Source organism: Ursus arctos, unplaced genomic scaffold, assembly GCF_023065955.2.
Source record: "Ursus arctos isolate Adak ecotype North America unplaced genomic scaffold, UrsArc2.0 scaffold_5, whole genome shotgun sequence".
Classification (NCBI taxonomy): domain Eukaryota; kingdom Metazoa; phylum Chordata; class Mammalia; order Carnivora; family Ursidae; genus Ursus; species Ursus arctos.
The window spans coordinates 88,659,515-88,672,160 of NW_026623067.1; the positions used below are offsets into that span (position 1 = coordinate 88,659,515).

General features: G+C 39.6%; 1 pseudogene; it reads right to left on the reverse strand.

The window, feature by feature from the left end:
* Window positions 1-416: 416 nt before the first annotated feature.
* Window positions 417-2,214, reverse strand: LOC113254911 (thioredoxin-dependent peroxide reductase, mitochondrial-like; annotated as a pseudogene).
* Window positions 2,215-12,646: the final 10,432 nt, after the last annotated feature.

Sequence of the window (12,646 nt, forward strand, 5' to 3'; positions counted from 1 at the left end):
GCCACCATGTTTTTTTAAAAACATGATTCACATTTGTTTCAAGTATATATACATTTATTGCAAGAGTTAAATTAGACCACTGATGTTAACACCTTAAAACTATGTAGGATTATGATCTTTGTTACTTTAAGAGAAAATTCAGTTTCGTACAAACGAATTCAAGAAGAAACTTTCAGGACCCTTGATCAAAGCCTTGGCACTGTGCTGTAGCACTCTGGTGTACACAAAGGGTCGAGTAAGGCCAAGAAGGAAGAAGGTTTCCTCTTCCCACTGAAGACACAATCCAAGGAATATGTGAACTAGCATTCTATAAACTAGCTAGCCATCAAGAGGTTACCAATAAAGGACACTTTATGCGGTGAGTACATTTAAAAGCCCTAGCCAATATTACAAAAAAAAAGGAAACATGTAGAGTATTATTTATGAATACAAGCATAACTGGAGTTTTGACTTCTATAAATAATCATCTTTGAAATGCTAAAAGTGAGTTCCAACTGTGGGAGAAGCTGGGGTACACATGGGAGAAGCTGGGGTACACATAGGAGAAGCTGGGGTACACATGGGAGAAGCTGGGGTACACATGGGATGATTGACCGATTTACCTTCTCAAAGTACTCTTTGGAAGCAGTTGGATGTGGTCTGATTGTAGGAGAATCTGGGGCCCAGTTTACTGGGCAGACTTCTCCATGGATTTTCACAAACTGGAACGCCTTCACCAAGGGGAAGATCTCTTCCACACTTTGGCCCATGGGGCGAACACTGACACTCAAATGCTTGATGACTCCACTGGGGTCAATGATGATGAGGCCTCTTAGAGCAACACCAGGGCCTTCTAACAGCATGTCGTAGTCTCAGGAAATTTGTTCAGTTAAATCTGGCAAGAGTGTGATGTTCATGTGGCCCAAACTGCCATTCTTCTTTGATGTGATGATCCAGGCAAGATGGATGAAGTGGGAATCCACTGAAAGCACAACAACTTCACAGTTCACATCGTGAAATTTGTTGGCTTTGTCACTAAAAGTACCAATTTCTGTAGGACACACAAAGGTGTAGTCCAGAGGGTAAAAGAAAAGCACCAAGTTTCCCCTTAAAGTCACCAAAGCTTAGGTCTTTGAACTCCCCGTTGATAATGGCCGTGCCCTTAAAATAGGGTGTGTGCTGGGTGATGGTAGAAGCATGGCATGAGAAACTGGTGCTAAAAGTGAATTTCCTTGACCAGAACAAGACCACGATACAATTGTCAGGCATGTTCTTCAGAAAGCAGCAGGTCTAAGGGCTGCAGAGGCCTTACTTATAATGTAAAAAGAAATACCCTGACTTTCATATTCAAACATTCAAACTGTCTGCTGTTGAGAATCTTTCTGTACAGGAATTTGAGGGGCAAGCTGCATTTGCAGGGTAATAAAGAATCCCCCCTTCAAGTGCTTATTTCCGTCATGTAACAGCTCCCATTTCACTACTATTACCCTCCTCCTCTGGTGTGTGTGTGCGCGCGCTTCCTCATGAAAAAACTTAAGAATGAATCGGTTATTAGGCAACATACCTAGATGAATGAACATTGGTTTACATTCAACCAGCTGCCCCAACATTAAGTGAGAAAAATGATCCAGGCATTGGTGGTAGTGGTGAATCAGCCAGTTAACTGGAGCTCTGACTAAACAGTGATCTGAAACTCGCTATGTGCATACACACAATCTTTTTGCTCAACAAAAAGTTTTGCAAAAGAAACATTTTTTTTCATTTTCAAAAGAAAGCTACATCTTTTTGAGTAATAGGAGAAACCCATTTAAATCCACAGATGGTATGAATCATTCAGGCTTTCTTTCTACAAGCTAGTGTAAAAAAATAAGTCATTTGCCAAAGTTGGCGAAATCTTGGTCTTTTTTCTGGGCATGAGCCACCCTTCTTCAAATCTTTTTAAAGACTCGATTTTTGGAGGGGGTTTCAGAGAGAGCTGATTAGGAGGTATAGAAAAGGAGGAATCTGCCAACTGTTTTGAGCCAAAATTGATTAGTCAAGAAGGGGAATTGTTATTTCAGTAAAAATCTGAAATAATATTACTAAGCAGGGGAGGGGCAGAAGGAGAGAGAGAATCCTAAGTCGGTTCCACGCCCAGTGCGGAGCCCAATGCTGGGCTTGATCTCACAACCCTGAGCCAATATCATGCATTGGATGCTTAACTGACTGAGCCACACAGGCACCTCATATTACTACTAAGACTTTTAAGGAAGTACACTAAAAAGTAGAATGGGCAAATTAACATTCTAATACTCATATATTCTTTTGTGTGTGTTCACGTTTCCTACCAGAAAATACTTCTGCTAAATGCTGTCTCATATCTGTACAATTTAAAATTTTCATTATTACATTGTAATTACCAATGAAAAAAATAATTTGTAAACTCCATGAAAAACTGAACATCTCTAATTTCAAAATTTGTCTTCCACAAAGCAAAAACTGCCTGAAATTTCACCATCAGTTCACCCTTTGCCATCCTATTTATTTTATAAATTCAGTTCATAATGTTGTCCTTCAAAGTTCCTCCACCAGAATCACCTATTTCAGCTAATTGAAATCATTTAGTCATCAAAGTTATAAATCTCTGCACTTCTCTTTTTATTCATTTCACCTTTATGATACACTATACTTCTAAACGCATGAATTATTCTCTCTTCTCCATCATGATTTTCATTACCCAATTCAGTCCCCTTAAAAACGCTCAAATGGGTCACTACAATGATCTCATAACTATTCTCATACTTAGCAGACAACCCTTATCCTATACTTCATGCTGCTTCCAAACTGCCCATTTACCATGGACTTAATCAGGACATCCTGACATTAAGGAAAAAAGAAAACAACAACAACATTAATATAAAAAGATGGATGATTCCTGATATTACCTACAGAATAAAAATTAAAAATCCCCACCAAGTGATTGAAGATGGTATGGAAAAAACATTGGTTTTACACTGTTGTTCTAGTATTTATCGGCTTTTTAATCTTACAGAAATTATTCAAATTCTCAGAGCCTTAATTTCTTTATAAAGGCTAGTAATACCTACCCAAGAAAGTTGCGATCTTAGTAAAATAAGACTATTCACATGAAAGTTTTAGTAGAGTAGAAAATCTAGAAATTAGTTTTTCTTCTTACTTTTCTCAGTATATTCCCAAACTGCTTTTAGATCCTCCTGCCAAGACCAACAACCCCTTGCAACACAAGCTCTAACATTCCAATTTCCCACACATGAGCACATCTGTATCTCATTTCTTTCGCCTGGAATTCGTCATGTCTTTTAGCCTTCTTCACTCAGCCAGCTTCTGCTCATCTTTCAAGACTTACATCAGGTATTACGTTTCCTGGGACAATTTCCCTCAGCCACCTGCACTTCCCAATCAGAGGAGATTTCTGAGCCCTCTAAGCTGACAATACCACATTTCCATGTTTTCACAAACTTTTTGTCAAGAACTGTAAACGATGTGAATTTTTATCTACTCTCAAGCTCACAAGTTAGTCTGTCACACTTTCGTGCTGGCAGAAGACAAGAGAATCCTGTACTAGAGACAACAGACTTTGTTATCACAGCACAGCAAGCAGCATGCGTTGGGTTTCCTTGCTTCTCAAGCCCCATGGTGTGGAGGGAGAGGGGGCCTGGGTGGAGGCAGAGCATAAGGTGGAACCCTGAGTTTAGAGCACCTGAATCTATTAATGAGCTGGGAACAAACCTGCCAATGTTTGCCCCAAAGGGAAACATCTTTATTATACTGGACAGCAAACAAACCTGCCCTTGGCTCTGCAAAGAGAGGCCAAGGCTTTCACTCTACAAATACCTGTACAAGCTAGAAGGAAAGAGCAATTAGTTCTGCTTGCATATTTTGCAGAAGCATGAAAGTCTCATGGAGAATCGTATCCCAATACTTTCATGGCAGCTTCCCCTTTGTTTCCAAGTTGGTGGTAGAGAAGGAGGATGCACACTGGACAGTGTCCTACTCCCAGTAGGATCCCAGTGCCCACAAAAATGGACATCTGCTGTATGTTTCAGAATAGAAAATCTCCAAAGAGGAGTAAACTAAGGTGAAAATCCAAAGTAGGTAAGGTAAGCCCAAATTCTAGGATAGTTTCAAATATACATATTTTTTTCTCCTTATCAGAAGTGATTCTAAATTATTTAACTCTAGATTTTTGACTTTTGTAAGGTTTATGATGTAAATAAAACCACAAAATCCTAAAAATTTTCTTTGTTTTTGGTTGGAAAACTACAAGCCTTATAGTTACCAAAAATTCATCTAAAAAACTGAGAAGAGTAGCTACATCTTAATAGGTATCTACTATGAGCCTCACCCTTTATCTACACCATTAATCCTCATAACAACCACATGAGGAAATTTCTATATTCCAAAGTTTTGGACTGATTGGTTAAGTGGCTTACCCAAAGTGACAGAACTAATAAGTGGAGAACATATGTTTTTTTTTAAACCCAGTCTATTTGGTTCCAAATTCTATGAACTAAACTCCCCCATGTGAATTCTCCTTTCAACTGACTCCTCTTAGGTCCACTAGCAGCCAAGACTGCAGAACCAAGTGAACTGGAGTTAATTCTAGAGGTTTGAGCAGACTCAGGTCCGTGAGTGACTACATTAATAGTACTAAGCAGGAGCCACCAAGTGCAGAGAAAGAAGAGCACCTAAGTCTCACTTCACTTGCCTTCCAATTTTGGCTGAAGTCTGTCCTAATTGTAGGTATACTGGAGCACAGGGGTTCCCTTTTCACTTCATAGGAATATTGAAGCACCCTCTCTTTGGCAGAAGAGATGGGGCCACTTAGAAATACAGAGCAATTTTATAAAGATTTCTATTAGCATTTCTATCTCTCAGATTAGACTTGTTCCTAAAGCCTCAGACGGTTTCTTTCAATCATCTATTCATTCATCTCTCTGTCGAGCCAATAAATATTTGTGGCAAGCTAATGAAGTGCCAGATAACTCCATAGAGTAAAGAGAGGACTCAGTGTAATGGAAGGAATGTGAACTTTTAAATCAGACAGAGCTTAGTTGGATCCCTGACTCTACCACTTAAAAGTTTTGTAACCACCCTGAGCCCCTGTTTCATTGTATGTAAAGTGAAAATAATGATCCCTATCTCTATGCATGTATAAAGATAAAACCAAAGAACTGTATCAGGGCACCTGGGTGGCTCAGTTGGTTAGGCGTCTGCCTTCAGCTCAAGTCATGATCTTGGGGTCCTAGGATTGAGCCCCACATCAGGCTCCCTGCTCAGTAGGAGTCTGCCTCTCCCTCTCCCACTGCCCCTGCCCCCACTTGTGGTCTCTCTCTCTCTCTCTCTCCTCTCTCCCTCTCTTCCACTCTCTCAATAAATAAGTAAAATATATATTTAAAAAAAGAAGAACAGGATCAGTTGCCTAACAGAGTATCCAAACAAGAATGCTATCCCTTTCCTTTCTTTCAGACACTACAAGGCTATGATGTATTATGTGCTACTCCTGGGATACTAATGGATAACAAAAAATGGTCTCAGATAATGGGAATATTTAATTTTAGATGAAGCTGTCTACATGCTAGATATGGATTTTGGATCAGAAATTAAGAAGCCAATCTTCTGCCTTAGAATGCCATTAAAGGAACATCAAACCCTTATGCTCAGTGCAATGTTTTCCAGAGGAAATTCAAAATTTGGCTGGGAAGTTTTGAAAGTAGAATTATCTGTGGCTGTTGGACAAGTTGGGTGGAGCCCACAGAGATGATCAGCAGACTGTTCTCCAACTTGACAAGTACTCAAAAAGTGGCAAACTTGCAGAAATTCTGTAAAACATAGGTGATGAAAGAACTACAATCTTTGTTGAAGCTAAGAAAAAAGCAGATTTTATCGCAACTCTTCTTTTTCAAGAAAAAAACCCCAGCAACTTCAAGTACTGATGTGATCTGGAACAGAGAGAGAGAGAAAGAGAAAGTTCTTGAGGCTCTTTACTGGGAAAGTGTCCAGTCCTTTTAACTACTTCAGTAACTGCCAGAGAATTGGATTTTGAAAATGTCATTAATTTTATCAATTTTTATATTCCTTCTACTATTGATGAAAGTGTTCATTGAATTTGGTGTGCTGGTCATTGCAGGAACACTGGTAGAGTGGTTTCTTTCTTTCTTTCTTTCTTTCTCTCTCTCTCTCTCTCTCTCTCTTTCTTTCTTTTTTTTTTTTGCTCAGTCAGATACCCTTTAGCTTAGTCACTAGTAATAGTACTGTTAGATACTCATGCAGAATGCTCCAGCATAGTTGGAAGACATGCCTTTAGCACATATGTCCTGGCTTCAGTGACAGTATAAGAGGAAATGTGTTTGCATCTGTTAATACTGAAAAGAATCATCAAGGCAAGAGCACTTTGAACATACAGAATTTTCGTCTTCAGAAACTCCCAGTCGGTATGATGACAATGATAGACATGGAATTAAAGCTAAAATATTGAAGCTTGTGCTACAGTTTTGCTGCAGAGAGCCAAACAGTTTTGATTTTTGAGCTTTTAACACAAACGTGAATCCTAATATTCTTGTGTCTCCGGTCTTTCTATTCTCACTCCTACCCTTTAAGAAATAAATTCTTACTGACCAGTTAATGTGAGATGCCAAAAATAACACTGTTGCAGTTACTGATACAAATGGTGTTAACCAGAAAGATGAAAGCGTTCGAAATGTCTTGCAAAAAAAAAAAAAGTCCTTTGAAGAGTTTGTAATTTACTTGGGGAGACAATAGAGGAGAACCAGAATGGAAGACAAAATATTCTTCAGGCCGTAAAACAGAAAGAAAGTTGGTACAATGGAAATATAAAGGAAAAGCTATTTCCAGCCTGCGATACTAAGAATTTCATCAACATGAACTTGCCCTTTCTTAAATCAATAGTAATGACCTGTGGGTTTCCATCTAGCTAGTTTAATTGCCCCCTCTTGTCTTCTTAATTGACTTCAGCATGATTAGAGGAACAGAGAGGAAAACAATCAGATGGAAACAAGAAAAGGCACAACTCAAGAGAATCGACCTTTTTTGCCCTTTCCAGAGAGAACGAACGGTATTGACATCAGTCACCCTGTGATTTTGCCCAGTCTATCTGTGGTTTTTGCCTAGTCTTTCTTAAAGAGTCTGTTTGGTAGTGTACCCTTGAAACCCATGTGTGAGTGAAAGCCACTGGCTTTGCAAACCACAGCTCATCTCTTAGCACCTCTCTCCGGTGCTATCAGTTTACCCTGACGGCAGTGTAAGTCCTTTAAAAATGAAACAGCCAATTACCTCCGTGCCTCTACTTTTACACTACTTACCAATAATCTGTTTCCCAGTTCTTGTTCTTTCTGCTCTGGCCTCTTTTCTTTTTGAGGTAACAGAACTTTATTTTACCCTTTTATTTTGAAATAAATATAGATCCACAAGTAGTTGCAATGTAACCTTCACCCAGTTCTCCCACTGTTTCCATCACTCATAATTATAGTATCCAAAGCAGGAATTTGGCATTAACAATGTATATATACAGAGGTAGCAGATTTTTGCTTTCCTTATTGCTTTTTCTTTAAGTGCTTCTTGTGAGACCCACAATTTCTTGCTGTGATTAATCCTGAAGTTGGACTGACAGGGTGCAGAAGTCAAAATGATGCCAGGTGTATTCTGTGTCATTTTTTTCAGCAGACACAAACTTTCCAAGATAACCATGTCTCCAACATCAGGAATCCTTTCTATGTAAGCTTTGGCAAGACAGTTGAAACACACACAGTGAATGCAGGAAATGTGGTTTGCTTAGGAAAATCTCAAACTAAGATATTTGGTTAATTTTTCTGCATTTTAATTGTTATTGTAGCAAATAAGTATAGATTATAATAAAGTCACTTTATTTTACTTTATTGTTGTTACTTTATGTATGTATGTATGTATTTTTGTTTTTTTAAGTAGGCTCCATGCCCAGCATGGAGCCCAACGTGGGGCTTGAACTCACAACCCTGAGATCAAGACCTGAGCTGAGATCAAGAATCAGACATTTAAAGGACTGACCACTCAGGCTCCCCAAGTCTTTTTTTAAGATCTTATCTATTTATTTGAGACAGAGAGACAGAGAGTACATGAGAGAGAGTGAGCGTGAGCCAGGGGATGGAGAGTGGGGGCACCCAGGGAAGGGCAGAGGGAGAGGGAGAATCAGGCTCGATCCCAGGACCCCGGGGTTCATGACCTGAACCAAAGGCAGACGCTCAACCAACTGAGCCACCCAAGCGCCCCTCCAGTGCATTTTTAAAAGATTTTGTTTATTTTTTCAAGTACTCTCTACACTCACAATGGGGCTTGAACTCACAACCCTGAGATCAAGAGTCGCATGCTCTACTGACTGAGCCAGTCAGGTGCCCCTATTGTGGTGACTTTAGGTTACTTTATTGTGGAATGCTTTGCAGTTAATAAAATGTCTTTATATCCATTTTCTCATTTCACCTTTAAATTACATTTTGTTGAAGAGTATATATTGTTTTTCCTTTTTAACAAATATAAAATTGTGGCTTAGGATGAGGGAGAAGACATTCAGTGCTATGAGAAAATTGAGCTACTCAAAATAAGAGCATTTAGCAATTGTGTTTTCATCTGAATGTAAGCCATCTGCTTAAAAACTGAGGTGGAGTTTAAGTAAACTACTTTCTCTCCCTAATTGCTATGATAGCAATTTTTGATCAACAAGTAAAATTTCAGAATCTAGATGAAGACTAAGAAGTAATTAGGAAAGATCTCCTTTATGGACTGAATGTGTGTCCCCAAAATTCATGCAGTAAGCCCTAGCCCCCAGTGTGATGGTATTTAGAGATGGGGCTTTTGGGAGGGAATTAAGGTTAGATGATGTCATGCCGGTAGGGCCGTCATGATGGGATTAGTGCCCTCATAAGAAGAGACACTAGAGCGCTCCCCCCATCCACCACCACCAGGTGAAGACAGCAAGAAGGTGGTCATCTAGAAGCCAAGAAGAGAGCCCTTAGCGGAGAGTTCTTCCTAGAACCTGACCAATCTGGACCCTGATCTTGGACTTCCAGCTCCAGAACTGTGACGACATAAAGTTCTGTTGTTAAGCCACCCAGTCTATGGTATTTTGTTATGGCGGCCCAGATGATTAAGACAACCTTGGGCTTTGGAAGAGTGGTCTCCAAATTTCTACTCTAAAACTCAATCAAAAGTTCAGGGACTTACTAAAAATGAATTGAAAAATGACCAGCAAACTTGAAAGTTTGGCTACCTCCTGAGAGAACAACTAAGCGGGACAGCACTAATAAAGGTAGGCATGAGAGGGCAGATGCTCTTACTTTGTTCAATATATTTTGTATGCCGTTCAAATATTTGAATATTTCATAGTTAGTGTATTATGTAATTTTAAACCAAGAAATCAGCATTTTCAATGCCTTCATTTGTGTGCGTGTGATAGTGCATTTTGTTTTTCAAGTTGTGGCAGGAAAAATGGTCAAAAAAGTTTGGAAATTCAGGTTGTAACTTTCATATGATCTTAAGGCAGCTACTCAAGCCAGTATTGTTCCCTTAACCTTCCTGACCCTCAAGCCACCACCACTAAAAACTCCACCACTCACTGAGCCACCTGCTATTATCTGCACTACGGCTCTATTTAGGGCCATCTGTAGAGGATTGCAGGGTCTAGGGAAAGTCACACTCTGTACTCTTCTCCAATATTTTTATTGAGAATAAATATTTGTAAATCATTTTCAGGAATCACATTCAAGGGGAAAACCAAGCTAAATAACACAGTGTAAACAGAGGTTTGTGCAGATATGAGTGCTGAGTGGTAAGGCCAAGCAGGCAACCCCAGATCTGAACTGAAATGTCACAGATCATTTCAGAATCATTGACATCTCATTCCATGGATAGCTGTGAAGTTGCTGCAGCTGATTCTCTATAGAAGAACAGGCTAAGAACATAGTCAGCTTTGACTTTAAAAAATAATTGTTCTTTTTCTAAATCATACTCGTGTATTCAATAATTCAACAAACATGGTGAATGATGTTCCAGGCACTGGAGTAGGCTTTGGGTGAAGAACATGGGTCAAGGAGGGGAGGGATACAGTCTAAGGATTCTCAATATACATTTTTCCATAGGTCTAAGTCACAAGGGCTGGAAAATTTAGTTGTCTGATAAGCATGCATGAGTGGAAAAAGAAGTAAGAGTGTAAAAAAGAACAAACACATATCAAGGTTCAGAGGCAGGCTAAGGGTCAAAAGCAAAACTATGAGTCTGAGCCAAAGTAAATCTAAGGCATTCATTCTATCCACCTGTCTATTTAAGTTACCACTAACCAAAGTCTACTAAGCATAGGCACCTTGCTACCTGCTGCGGGGAATACACAGATATGAAAACCACAGGTCCTGCCATCAAGGGGCTTATGGACTAATGAAGAAGATAGTATAATCAAATAATTCTGACACAGATTAGTGTGCACTAAATTTCATAACAGAACTTGAAGTCAAGAGCCAAGAACCCCATGGGAGTGAGACAGAACTTCTGGCTGGACAAGCCAAGAAGCCATAATGAAAGAGGCAGTATTTGAATACAGAGAATGATTTTAACAGGACCAAACTGTGGAAGACCAAACAGAGGAAGGGCATTTGGGACTGTGCCACTGGCAGAAACAAGGACATAAAATCAGGCAAGAAGGTGGGGGTGCTCAGTGCCCCAGGACCAGTGAGAATCCACTGATTGAGAAATGGGGTAGTCAGATGATCTCCAACAGATCTTGAGGAAGGTGGGCTGTAAAGATTATCTCCTAACCTAAGCCCCCCCATGGTATTATCTTTATCCAATTTGTAATTTGGATTTCTACATACAATTTTATTTGGGGAAAACAAGGCTTTATTCAGTAAAAATATTTTAAAGTCCAAATATCACTGAACTAGCGCATTGATTGGTTAACGTATGGAACGAGAGAACGTGCTCAGAAGAACTTTCAGCCCGGATCCTGGGAGGCATTAAGTGCCCAGGAGAAAGTCATTTATACAGAGAGCAATGGTGTGGTCTCTAGGGAAACAAGAAAACTGACTACTTGAGAAAAACTTAATTATGAAGTGACTTTTGGGTTTAAGATCAGGAGGGATAAGAAACTGAGGCAAAGAGTTTAATCAGAAGGGGACAGGAGCAGTTTAGGAAAAATAAGGGCCTGCATAAGTGGTGAGAGAGAAGAGAAGAAGAAAAAAAGAATTGTCATAGGACATCTGTTCACGCAACTGAGAGGCAGGCTAATGATTTGGGTCTCTTTTAATATCTGTTTAATATTTATATCTGCAAGAGGTACACCCACACACATTTTTAATAGACTTTATTTTTAAAAACACTTTTAGATTTATAGAAAAAATTCAAAAATAGTACAGAGAGATCCCATATAGTCTGCACCCAGTTTCCCCTATTAATATCTAATATCAGTAAGGTACATTCGTTACAACTAATAAACTAATATTAATATAGTATTATTAGCTGAAGTCCACACTGTATTCATATTTCCTTATTTTTACCTAAGGTCTTTTTCTGTTCTAGGGTTCAGAATACCTTACTACATTTAGTCATCATGTCTCCTAGGGTGTGACATTTTCTCAGACTAGTAATTTTTAATGACCTTAACAATTTAGCAAAGTATTTTGTAGAATGTCCCTCACCTGGGATTTCTCTTATGTTTTTCTCATGATTAGACTGGAGTATGGGTTCTTGGAAGGAAGATCACAGAATGGCAAAATGAAATGCCATTCTTATCACATCATATCAAAGATAAACACTGTCAACACATCATCAGTGATCTCCTGGCTGAGATAGTATTTGTCAGGTTTCTTCACTATAAAATTACTCTTTCCCCCTCTTTTCATATTTTACTCTTTGGAAGGAAGTCACTAGGTGAACATCAACATTTGTTAGAGAAGAAACACTTTCCTCAGTTCAGCTCTGATGCCTATTTGGATACTTCATTCAGTAATAAACAAACAAACAAACAAAAACCACCCAACTCTGCAGTTGTGAGGTTAAGCTCACAAGACCTAGAATTCACCTTAGCAGGGGCGCCTGGGTGGCACAGCGGTTAAGCATCTGCCTTCGGCTCAGGGCGTGATCCTGGCATTATGGGATCGAGCCCCACATCAGGCTCCTCCGCTATGAGCCTGCTTCTTCCTCTCCCACTCACCCTGCTTGTGTTCCGTCTCTCGCTGGCTGTCTCTATCTCTGTCGAATAAATAAATAAAAAATCTTTAAAAAAAAAAGAAGTCGGGGCGCCTGGGTAGCGCAGTCGTTAAGGCGTCTGCCTTCGGCTCAGGGCGTGATCCTGGTGTACCGGGGTCGAGTCCCACGTCAGGCTCCTCTGCTATGAGCCTGCTTCTTCCTCTCCCACTCCCCCTGCTGTGTTCCCTCTCTCGCTGGCTGTCTCTCTCTGTCAAATAAATAAATAAAATCTTTAAAAAAAAAAAAAAAAAAAAAAGAAGTCACCTTAGCAAACATCTGTTGTGACTTGAGAAGGCCATTGGGGGTCTCACTCCTAAGTGATTTATGAAATATCACTTTCACCATAAGCACTGTTCTCCCTGAGGACTTTGGATAGATCCATTTTCTCTCCATCCTTTCTCACCTTTCCAGTTATGTCTTGGTT